The following is a 12,089-nucleotide window of genomic DNA, read 5'->3' as shown; positions in this document are numbered from 1 at the left end:
GCCACAGTCACACGTCTTCCTAACAGCTGGAGCTCATGGAGCCATTAGTGAGGAGCAAGTGGGAAGACTCCAAGCTCAGTCAGCACAGGCTGTTGCAGGGCCAGGGGGACTCCAGTGGCTTTACCTAGCACTGCACTGGCACAGAGACGTGAAGAATCAGGTAAGATGACAGAGACCTCTACCAGCCTTGCGACTTTCCAAGAACCTAGTTGGCATCTCCTCCTCCCCAAGCCAGGCTGAAGACCCAGTTGGAATGCAGGAGGTTTCTCACCATGGCAGGGAAATTGCCGGGTCAGGGTGTGGGCAGCCACAGTGACCATCTCTCTGCAGGACGGAAGCGGCTTTGCTGACTGAGAGTCTGCGGCCTGGACATGCCAGCGGTGCAGGTCTGAGGTCAACACAGGGGAGCCAGGCCTCACCACGGCCTTGCCACTCCCATGGAGCCCCACCAGGGCATGCCATCTGCTTCCAATCAGCTGCTCCTCAGCCCTGGAAGTGGGTGGGAAGACATCTTCGCCAGGCCCAGCTTCCTTTCACACAGAATGGATGCCGAGGGTAAAGAAGGCAGGGAGATGCTCCAGGGACCAGTTCCAAGAGCAAAGGACCTGAAAGAGGCTTGTGGAGTCACTTCAACCCAACTTACTTATGCCATGTGACAGCCAGTCCAGCCCTGCCCTTAAAGCCTGATCCCCAGTGAGGTGCTAATGTGAAGTGGTACCCCTTTAAGGGTGGGTCTGATGGGACAGCTTTAGATCATGAGGGAGTGTGGGACCCCAGCAATCTCCTAGAGCCACCCCCTCTTTGTTTTTTTTGTTTGTTTGTTTGTTTGTTTTTGTTTTTGCACCCTCGAGGGTGATGTGACAAATGTTTTCTCTCCACTACCCTCTCCTTTATACTCCGCCACAGGTCCACAGTAATTGGGGTCGTAAAGGATCAAGGCCTCTAAAACAGTTGGTCTGAGTCAAGACCAGTTCTACCACGGGTTTGGTGCAGAGATAGAAAGCTGACTAAGGCAGCTCCAGCCAAGCCCCCAGCCTCCTCCTGCCCCTGCCCTGCTGCAAGCCTCCGGCTTGCCACCCCTTGAGGACTTGGTACCCTCACCCTAGCAGCTCTTTCTCTGCTGCACCCAACTAACCCTCATGTTTCGGCCTTGATCCTACTTCATCTCCGGACCTGGTCTTCATTCTCTGTTAAACAGTCTTGCTAGATGCGAGTGGGCTTAGTAGTTAATTGGGGGTTTGTTGTTGTTTTCTGGTGTTGGGAATTGAACCCAGGGCTTTGCTCATTCGTGTTCTACCACTGAGATGCATCCCCAGCCCTGTAGTTCAGAACTGATATAACTTCATACTGTTTGTGTCCACTATTCTAGTATTCCCCGGCTCTCACACCTTACTCATGAAATGAACACGTATGAACATGGAGAAAAGGGAAGAGAAGGGGAATTGCCTCATGTGCCACCACCTCCAGCGGGGTCCTCCACGTCTGGGAGAAGTGTTTCTCCTCCCTGAGAGGAGCATGCTTTGCAGCCAACCATCCTGGGGACACACCCAAGTGCTGCCATGATGGCTAGGCAGGCAGACAGGTGTGTGCCATTCTGAGCCACGGGGCTTATCTGAGCATGGACAATAACAGAAATGAACGTGGCTGGCTATGGTGAGGCTTCCAAAAAGAGTGTCTAGTGCCAAGCACCAGGCTGTGCATTCCCAGGGTCTCCATTGGTTCATGGGGACCATCTTCTGGACAACAGGAAGCGGGCGGTGTTTATTCCTTTTGACCTATGGTTTCTTTAAGAATAAGAACCCTCGTATCCATCCCCCAGTGCTCCTAGGCAAATGCTTAGACCAGAACAAAAGCTCTGCTGATTTCCTACTGGTGACAAGACCAGCAAAGCCTAGAGCTGTGTCCCAGGACCTGGAGGTAAGTGTGTGGGACACCAGTTTAAAAAAAAAAAAAGGAACGAGAGAAAGCAAGCAAGGAAGGAAGAAAGAGAAAAGAAAGGAGAAAGGGATGTGAACTGAAAAAAGCAAATTTCAGAGAAGAGGCAGCAGCAGGGTTCAGGGGATCCTGGTGGTGGGGGGATGGTCTGAACTGGTACCATAAGGTGTGGTGTCAGAATACAGTGAATGGCCAAGGATGCTGGGAAGGAACAGCTGAGTGAGCCTGGACCTTGTCCTGGAGGTAGGGCCAATGAGGAAGAGCTTCCTAAAATAGAGCCTTCCTAGAATAGTGCCTGGCACACAGCGTGCGCTTAATAAATATTTACCAAACCAGTGGATAAAGAATGTAGCTTGTCTACCAGTTTCCTAACCACTCTCCTCATCTCTCCTGCCTCTGGCATCCCTAGAGTGCCACCACAGTGGCAATTTGTGACCCAGTGAGCCCCAACTCAGGACCTACGGATTCCTCCCCTCCTCCCACAGGCAGAAGTCACCTGCCAATAGCCAAGTCTGGACTGCAGCTCTTCCTGTTTGATCTTAATTTAATGGTTAAGCTTAATTTAGTAGTTACTTGAATTGCCTCCTAAATGAGAAGAGGTCGCTCAGAAACCTGAAACCACTCCTCCTCCCACTGTACCCCTGCTTTGAACACTCAGGTCCATTTCTATGGTCAAGCTCCTTCTTCCCAGTCCGGGATTCTGCAAACCGGTCTTACTTCAAAGCCATTGGCCACTGTCTAAGGGGACTGAAACAGTCCTGGAGATCCACCAAGGAAGGCCACAGTAGGGGAGCAGAAGGGCTTGGGGCCAGTTCATGGCTCCCTGAGTGAGTGGCTTTCTGACCCTCTCCATTTGTATCTCTTGTGGCTCCCAGGGCCCAAAACTCCATTAAGCCCCACCGAGCTGCAGCAAGCAAGAGGGACCCACACCCACATGGGCCTATAAACAGAGGGGGAAACTATGTAAACACTTGGCCCACTCTCCAGAGCAGAAAGAGCCACAGCTGGACGAAGGGGTGCACACAGGTGCAGGCCACACGGCCGGTTTGCATGAGCTGGGCTGGACAAAGGCGGCCCCAGCCCAAAGGTCAAATCCAAGACCCCAGCTCCCACTCAATGGCCCCAGATCACTGCGGTTTCTCAAGCCACTTAAAATTCTGAGAAAGCCAATGGCTGTTCTGTATTCAGTCAGGGCAAGTTTTCTGGGATTAACAGAAATTCCAGCCTTTGCTTTTGGCTGGAATTCTTATACAACTCAGAGCAGAAACGCTGGCCATCTTGTGCTAATAAACATTGGAAGGAAGTATTGTGGATCCGATGGAGAAAATGAAGAAAGCAGTAATAACTTAAACTGCAGTTTAACAAAATCGTTCCAAACATGGACTCGGTAGTGACGGAAATAGTAAAGTCAATTTTAGAAGCTTATTTGCTTAATCTTAAAACCCCTATGAATAGAAAAGGAAAAGGCTAACATACCCCGAAATGGTCAACCATGTGGGATTCACGGAGAAGCAGGGAAAGAGTTCAGATTGTCCACAAATACAGTAGTCTTATCTGTGGTTTTTTGCTTTCCAAGGTTTTAGTTACCTGTGGCGAGCCGCAATCTAAGAGTATTAAATGGAGAATTCCACAAATAAACACTATCTGGAAGTCTTAAATCATATACTGTCCTGAGCTGTTCAATGACGCCCAATGCCCCCAAGCCAGACTGACCAGCACGTGAGTCACCCCTTTGTGTAACATGTCCATGTTGTGGCTGATACTCCCCTGCTAATCACTTAGAGGCCATCTTGGTAATCAAGAGCTATGATGCTAACAACCTTTGTGTTTCAGTTACCTAGTTTACTGATAATGGCCACAGATTCCCCCAAGCAGTGGCGCTGGCAGTTTGGGTGTGGCGGGGGGGAGGGAAGGGGAAGGGAAGTCTTCAAGTTAAATCGATCTCTTTAACCGAAAGGTGAGATGTGTCAACCTACCAAGAAAACAGCCGTTGGTTGAGGTTGCTGAGGCCCATGGGAAGGACAAATCTTTCATACGAGGCTTTGCAAAGAAGGGAAAAGGAATTTGTGTGGTTTTGCTGTTGCATCCTAAGTAGCAGAAACCACAGCAGCGGAGTAAGGGCTGGCTTACGGTGGAAAAGGCAGGCCCGGAGTGGGGCTCACTGGTAGGCAGACCTCTCTCAGTGTGTTCAAGACCCCGGGTTCAATCCTTAGAATCAGGAGCTAGAAATGACGTTCATTTGTGGACATATGTATGTGTATAGAGCTTGGTGGTATCTGTAGTTTCATGCAGTCGCTGGGATCTTGGAACCTAATTGCTTGGCCTAAGGGGAGCAGCTGTGTAGAAAAGTGCTCAGCCTTGCATTCAAAGCCCTTTGACATTTTAAAATTACACAGTCTTACCTAGCAAAATGAGCAAAACATTTTAAAAGGCGATGATACTGGTGTTGGCACAAATATAAGGACACGGTATTTGTATCCACTCTGTTGGCACTAGAACTGCCATGCTGCCTTTGGAAGAAAATTTGAGAACATGTATTTACATTTTGGACCCGAACACTATTAGTCAGACGATAGCTAATTCGAAAATGTGGTTAGTCATCTCAACACTGTTTGCAGTGACAACAATCATAAACAACCTAAATGTCCATCAAAACCAAACAAAAGCTGGGCTCATTCGTGTCTCCACAGTAGACTTCAAAGTCACCACAAAGAATGTGTAGCTTTACTTATATCAACACAGTCACGGCCTGACATTAACTGTGACAAGCTGCCAAATAGGGTGTCTTCAGTGATTATGTGTGTGTGTTCAGTGATATATACTGACATATAGCTGTATATACTTGTTTTTGTAGAGACGTCTCTTGGGATAAACAAATTTTGAGGTGTGATCCTGTGAGAAATGGGATAGGATAAAGGCAAAGAGTGGGTAGAAAGCTCTGCATTTTTACATACGCCTCTCTGCTGTTGCATTGTTTACCATGATTGTAATCATTTTTGTTTACCCAGACGTCTTTACTAGGGAATGTCTAATGGAGCCTTAGGGTTAGAGGCAACACTCGAGATCTCAGACCAGTGAGTTACCAAGATGCAGTTTAAGCCCAAGAGAGCCAACCTCCTCATTAGAAACACAGCATGGGCAGTGCCCAGCAAGCTTGAAGGAAGAGTTGGGAGAGCAATTGAGACCAATGAGTTTAGGAGCAGACCGCCAAACCACAGATGATAGTCTTGTTTTACACTGTGTGTGTGTAGGTGTGTGTGTATGTGTGTCACTTTTATCCGATTAGGTAAAGCTTGGGACTTAGACTTTAAAGTTGTTACTGGAATTAGTTAAAATGTTCCAGGTTATTAGGCTAAAATGAATGTATTTTGTACATGAGAACGACATAAATTTAGGGGTTCTTGGGGAACAAAATGCTTTGGCTTGATTATTTTCACTATCCAAAAATTTACTAAAACTCAAAACATCCTAAAACTCTAACCCCAGAGGTGGTGGCATCAGGAAGTGTTTTTTTGTTTTTTTTTTTTTTGTTTTTTTTGTTTTGTTTTTTTTTTTTTTTTGGTGAGGTGACCATGAGTATTATAAAAGAGACCCCAGGGACCTTCAGCCCTGTGTGGACACAGCACGAAGACACCGCACCTGAACTAGAGAGCAGCCCTCGTGGGACAGTAAATTTGCTGACACCTGGGTTACAGATGTCTCAGTTTCCAAATCTAAAGGAATACATCTCTCTCTCCTCTTCACGGGCTGCCTGGGCTGTGGAAGCCTGACTAGACCAAGCTGGGATTGTGGGAAGGCACGGGGGTGCTACACCAAATCCCAGAAGGGGCGTAGAAAGATGGTTCAGCATGTAAAGACTAAGGCTTCGCTTACAACCGAAGGACCCAGAAGGAGTTCTGCAGGGGCGAGAAATGCCAGAGGAACAAGCCTGGACGAGAAGTCATGTAGGGCTATGTCCTCTCAGCACTTTCATTCTCGGCAGACAGGCAGACAGACAGGTGGACAGATGGACCAACAGACAAACAGTCAGACATACCTCCTGGGGAAGGAGACTGTATTCATTTGCTTTCTTTTGCTTTGATAAACACCATGATCTAAAGCAACTTGGAGAGGAAAGGGTTTGTTTATTTGGCTTACAGATTAGAATCCATCATCAGAGGAAGTCAGGGCAGGAACTCAAAGCAAGAACAGAGGCAGGAACTGTGGAGCCGATTCCTGGCTTGTTCTCCATGGCTCGTGACTCCCACAGCTTGCTTCTTTTACAGTCCAGGACCACCTGCCTAGGGAATGCCGTTGCCCATAACAGGATGGGCCCTCCTTTCCACATCAGATATTAATGAACCAAATGCCCCCACAGACTTGCCTGCAGGTCGATCTGATGGGGGACATTCCTCAACTGACATTACCTGGGTGGGGAGGAGGGGCCAGACAACACTCTGGCCCATGAGAACACAATTCACACAAGGAAGACACCCCCCACGCCCCAGGACAGCAAGACTCCCACCTTTGTTCTCTGTACACATCCGTATACCCCTAACTTCAGACCGGCAGATGTGCCATGGGGTCACATGGGCCAGGATAGGGACATCAGCTCCTTACTGGGCTACTGGGCTCCTTACTCGGACTGCCCCTTTTTCTCTCTGACCCTCAGACTCGTCATCTGTGAAGTGGGGATGATGATACTTCAAGGTGGTTTGAGAATGAGAACTAATATTGGCCGTAGGCCCAAAGGTTATTTAAAAGCACTTCTAACCGTATTCCCTCACGATCATCAGTGTCCTCCACAGGCAGCGTCAGCCTGGTGCCTCCGCTCCTGCGGGTCCCTATCAGGGGTGGCCTTCCTCCTCCAGCTGGTAAAACTCTACACACATTCCAAGGCCTCCCTCCAGTGCTGATTCCTCTATCTAAAAACGCTCCCTTCCTGACCAGAGGAGAGACAGCCCTTTCTCCCCTTGATTGCCTCTGAGGCACCTCCCGCCCTTACCAGCTGGGTCAGAAGGTGTTTGCTCTGTAGACTGGCAGGTGGGCATTCTACTTCTCTGTCCCTAGCACAGAGCTGGCTGGATAAACATCTGTGAAATGCCCACAGGATAGAGCACCTTCCCTCACCCTGACAATTCAATTCCCCCAGCCTTCTTAGGGAAGGAGAGATTCAGGGCCCTGCATTTCTTTCTCCTAAGCCACACGCATTCTTCTGTTTGGTTTGATTACAAAGAGGCTGGAGGCCCCCCAGAAGCTCCGTTCAGACACCAGTGGGATGCTGAGGGTCCCAACTGGGAAAGAGCAGCTGAGAATATCAAAGGCACAGCTGGGAAGGAAGCAGGCTGTGGGGGTGTATCAATCACCTGACCTCACTTCACCAGCCATAAGTGGCCAGCATCCCTCTTCTCCAGCTGTGCACAGCTGGCCTATTTCCTTTGCCACCGGTACTTTTCTTCGCTCTCAAAGAGCCAGGCCTCTCACAGGACCTTAGATGCTTGGTGAACAGGTTTGGGGCTAAGGAAATGTGGGTTGGAGCTGCCCTCTACTGGCCACTTCTGGGAACTACCCTTTCCCTGGTGCTGGAAAGCAGCATTCTCTTTTTTTTTTTTTTTTTTTTTTTGTCTTTTGGAGTCTCTTTTTTTTTTTTTTTCATCAATTACACTTTATTCATTCTGCATCCCCCTATAAGCCCCTCCCTCCTCCCATCCCAATCCCACCCTCCCTCCTCCCTCTGCTTGCATGCCACTCCCCAAGTCCACTAATAGGGGAGGTTCTCCTCTCCTTTCTGTTCTTAGTCTGTCAGTTCACATCAAAAGTGGCTGTATTGTCCAGCATTCTTACAAGTTAACCCACTCACAACATCCATGACTCTCATTTTGACCTTTTGGATCGAGTTTAAACCCTCTGGCATGGAAAAATCTTTCAGGGTCTAGATCCAATGTCCTTTACCAATCATTCCCTACTTCTTCACATGCTGATTCATGGAGCCTGAACCCAGCCTGTATGCACTAGCTTTCTGCCAACACTGTGCTGGTCTTTACTCCATGTTGAAGACTGGTTCAGATTTCACCTCCTCTCCAGCCTTGATTTCAACTATATTAAAAGATACGTGTTGCGTTGGAGTGTGTTGGGGGTTGGTCTAGTGCTATGTGTTCAAATGCTAGTTGCTGGTCTCCAAGATCTGGTACATCCGGTGATGTTGTATAATCCTTGTTCCCAAATTTAAGGTTGATTGGCCAATAAAAATAGCTACAAACCTGTAACTGGGCAGAAGAGAAGTAGATGGAGCTTAGGTTCCTGAGCTTGGGGTCAGATGGGGACCACGAGGAGAGGGAGAGAAGCAGGAGAGAAAGCCAGAGAAAAGGAAGTCACTATGGGGCAGTGTGGACCGTGAGCACGTGGCCACGAGGGCTGGCCTGATGGAATGGAAACAGCCCAAGAAGGAACAATTATGTCAAGTAACTTGGAGTGTGTAGCTGGGAAAGAACAAAATAGCTTAGAGGGTTGATATCTGCCCAGTTATTGCGTTTTAAAGCTTCTCATAACTCTAAAAGTTCTCTGTCTTATTATTTGGGAACTAGAGAAACCCTCTAGAGTCTAATAAATATTCTGCAACAGGTGTGTGTATAGATAGACTCAGGGTCTGGGCACACTCAGACCTAGTTGTGAAAGGACCTAGTGGCCTAGTTGTGAAAGGAAAGCATATTCCAGCTTTCCCCATTCCCAGCCCCACCCCCATTGGCCCCTAAGTGGCTTCATTGTGCAGCCTGATGGAGTCCTTCCAAGAGAGGTAGTATGGTTGTTCTGGTCATACCTAGACCTCTTGACCTTACAAGAATAGTTACTGGCTGTCCAAGAAAGGCAGGGATGAATCCCCTGATATGTAGCCTCCCTCCTTCTCACCTTCCCTACTTTTCTCCTCCTTTGCCTGCCTCCCTCCCTCCTTCCTCCCTTTCTCCCTCCCTTCCTCCCTCCGTCCCTCCTTCCCTCCCTTCCTTCTTTCCCTCAGTGACCACTCAGTAGACACTAAACACTGGCTTAGCTACAGGCATTACCCAGAAAAGACGTCAGATCCTGTCTTCACAGTAGTTCACCGCTTAAGATTTTACCAATACTCCCACAAAAAGGTCTGGGCCAGAAGACACACAGTGTCTCAAATCACAGCCCCTGATCCAGCTAAGGGATGGGGAGGTCCCGGGAGCCTTCCAGAGGGAAGTGTGCTGACATGTCGGCAGACATGGTGTTGGAGAGTAGCTGAGAGTTCTACATGCATATCTGCAGGCAGAAGGCAGAGAGCGAGAGAGAGACTGGGTCTGGCTTGAGCATTTGAAACCCCAAAGCCAGCCCCTAGTGACACACTTCCTCCAACAAGGCCACACCTACCTCAACCTCCTCATACTGCCACACCCTAACGACCAAGCATTAAAGATATGAACCTAGGGAGGCCATTCCTATTCAAACCAATACAATTCACTCCCTGGCCTCCCATAGGCTTGTAGCCATATCATAAAAAAAAAAAAAGCATTCCGTCTAACTTCTAAAGTCTCCATAGTCTATAAAAAGTGTCAATTCTGTTTAAAAGTCCAAAGTCTCCCCTGAGTCTCACTGCAATCCTCTGTAGAATCAAAATTGAAAAGCGGGGTCATGGGGAACAGGCAGTTCTAAAGGGCTGTGCTAGAGGGAAGGGATGGGATGGTCTCTGCATGGGGCTTGGGGACAAGCCATTAGAACTGGACTGTGTGGCTGCCCTGCCTGCAAACGGGAGGTCCTAAGCCACAGAGGACCTCTTCTTCAGCAGGCAGTCCTGAAAGGGTCTTCCAGTGAGGTGGCTTGGTCCTAGTTTTCTCCTCTGTTGAATGCCAGGAGGAGCAGGCACCTCCACAACCCCGCCCACCCCGACGGCCTGCTGCTCTTCCTCTGCCTTGCCTTCCTTTGCTACAATTCACCTGCGTTCCAGCAGAGGGAGCTCATACACCTCCTCAAACAAGCAGAGGCGCCATGTCTTAGGGACCCAGGGTCTAAAGAACCTTAAGCTACCAGGGCTGTGCAGGTGTGACAGGCCGGCTTAGTTGAAGAGCCTACCCAGGGCACATATTCACTAAACAGTAGCTGTGCCTGTCGGTGTTTTGTGGATGAGGATATGGGCTCGTTTGAACCCAGGGTCTCACCTTGGTTATACTAAGTACTCCATCTGAGAGACTGTCATGGGCAGTCAGAAGTAGAAGAGTAGTGGTCTCCCGAAGGCCCCCTCCAGCCCAGATGACCACATGTAGTAATAACTGATGAGCCAGCACAGTCTGCCTTGTGTCACAGAGGCCAGGACCCTGGCAGCAGCTGGGCTCTGCTCGGGGGTCACAGCTGCCCATTCTATCCTTAGGATGGTCAGCTTCCGAGAGATAAACACCAGGGTAGTTCTGCAGACCTCTTGATAGTCACAGCCCAAGAGGCACTCCACCCCCGTGTTCCACAGCTGTTCTCTTCCATGAGGCCTTGTCTGGGAATCCTGCATAGAGCCCATGGTTCAGGGTTTTCAATGACCAGGATTCTGTGTTCTTTTTTGAGATCTATAACACCAGACTACGGAGGAACAGCCACAGGGCATGCTTGTCATACTCCTTCTAAGAGGCCTGCAAGGTGGATGTCAAGGACGAAAAAGTCACCGAGGATCAAGTTGGGACGGCCAGGGCCCACCACAGTGACCACATGTCTGTGGTACCAACAAACCGCGGGAGACACAGCTGGGAGACTGAGAAGTCAGAGCGCCTCTCAGAGCTGAGCTCTTCAGGCTGTCTGTAACGTGGCTTCTGAGGAGAAGTTTGGGGTGAGGGTCTATGTGACAGAGCACCCGCAATAATCAAAACCCTTTGGGGAGTTACAGAAATCTAGACTGTGGGAACCCTTCCTTATCCCCAGGCAGATCCTGCGGGGTGGGGGAGCTGCAGGCTTCCTGGGGAGTCCAGTGGTGCGGTGAGAAACAGCTCCAGGGCATAGTAGCCTGCGGGGGTCCGTGGGGCAGCTGAGGGAGCTGGGGAGAGACTGCCTGGAGGAGAGGCACAGGGTGAAAGGATCTGCCCTAAGCGGCTCCCCACAGAGCTGGCAGCAGGTCAGCAGGTCAGCTGACTCCTGAGGCTGGCTTTGGGGAGGTATTTCTGGAGCCCCTTCTTCTGCTCCAGACTCTGACCTACATCAGCCCTTTCAACAATGGTGAACCTCAAAGAACTGAAGTTCCAAGGTGAGAGAGCTGAAGCCAGAGCCAGGGCTCCCACTGAGCACTGCGGTGGTGTCCCCCCAAGCCTCCTTGCTTGGGGAAGGAGGGTGAGTTTCCGCTGAGAGGGCTCCAGCAGCAGCTGGGGCTGCAGGGCACACACTGTTCTGCATGGAAATGAGATAGGAATCGTGGAGGAACCAAGCAACCACGAAAACCTTCTAGGCTTCTCCGTGGGGACTGTAGACACACACACACACACACACACACACACACACGCACATACACACACACACACGCACATACACACACACACACATGCACACACGCACACACGAACATACACACTGCACACAGTTATTTTGCTACTTTAAGATTTATTTCTTTTGTGTGGGGTGGGATGGAAGTAAAGAAGCATGAATTATTTTAAAACAAAACAAAGTAAAAACATCCTTAGCTGGGCGTGATAATTCCAATAGGGTCAAATTGTGCTCCAGATACATACTGGATGGGACTGGGGCACATCACTAACCCCTCTATGCCTCAGTTTCTTCATTTGTAAATTGAAGATGAAATTCACAGAACCTGTTTCAAAGGGCCACTGTGAAGCGTATAGATGGGAATATAGACACCAAATAAAACTCAGATGCATGTGGCTTTTTTTTTTTTTCGTTTAGATTTTCAAAACTGAGTCTGACCATTTTGTGGCAATCTTGTTTTCCACCTCATGCTATCTCAGAGATATTTTCTGTTTAGGTTTGTATAACTGCAATGTTTTAAATTTACGTTTATTTGATTATGAGGTTTCTTTCGATTTTTTTTATGTTCAATTGTATATGATTCCAGTTCTTTTGCTTGAGTGTTTGTTTTACAAAAGTCCGTTCTTAGGTTTACAGCCTGCCTTTCCCTTCTGTTGTCACAGGTGAACTTTTCCTTACATCTTTGAGTGTTCTTTTACCACAGGGAT

The sequence above is a fragment of the Meriones unguiculatus genome, chromosome 10, assembly GCF_030254825.1.
Source record: "Meriones unguiculatus strain TT.TT164.6M chromosome 10, Bangor_MerUng_6.1, whole genome shotgun sequence".
NCBI lineage: Eukaryota > Metazoa > Chordata > Mammalia > Rodentia > Muridae > Meriones > Meriones unguiculatus.
Note: the sequence above shows the minus strand (reverse complement) of the source record.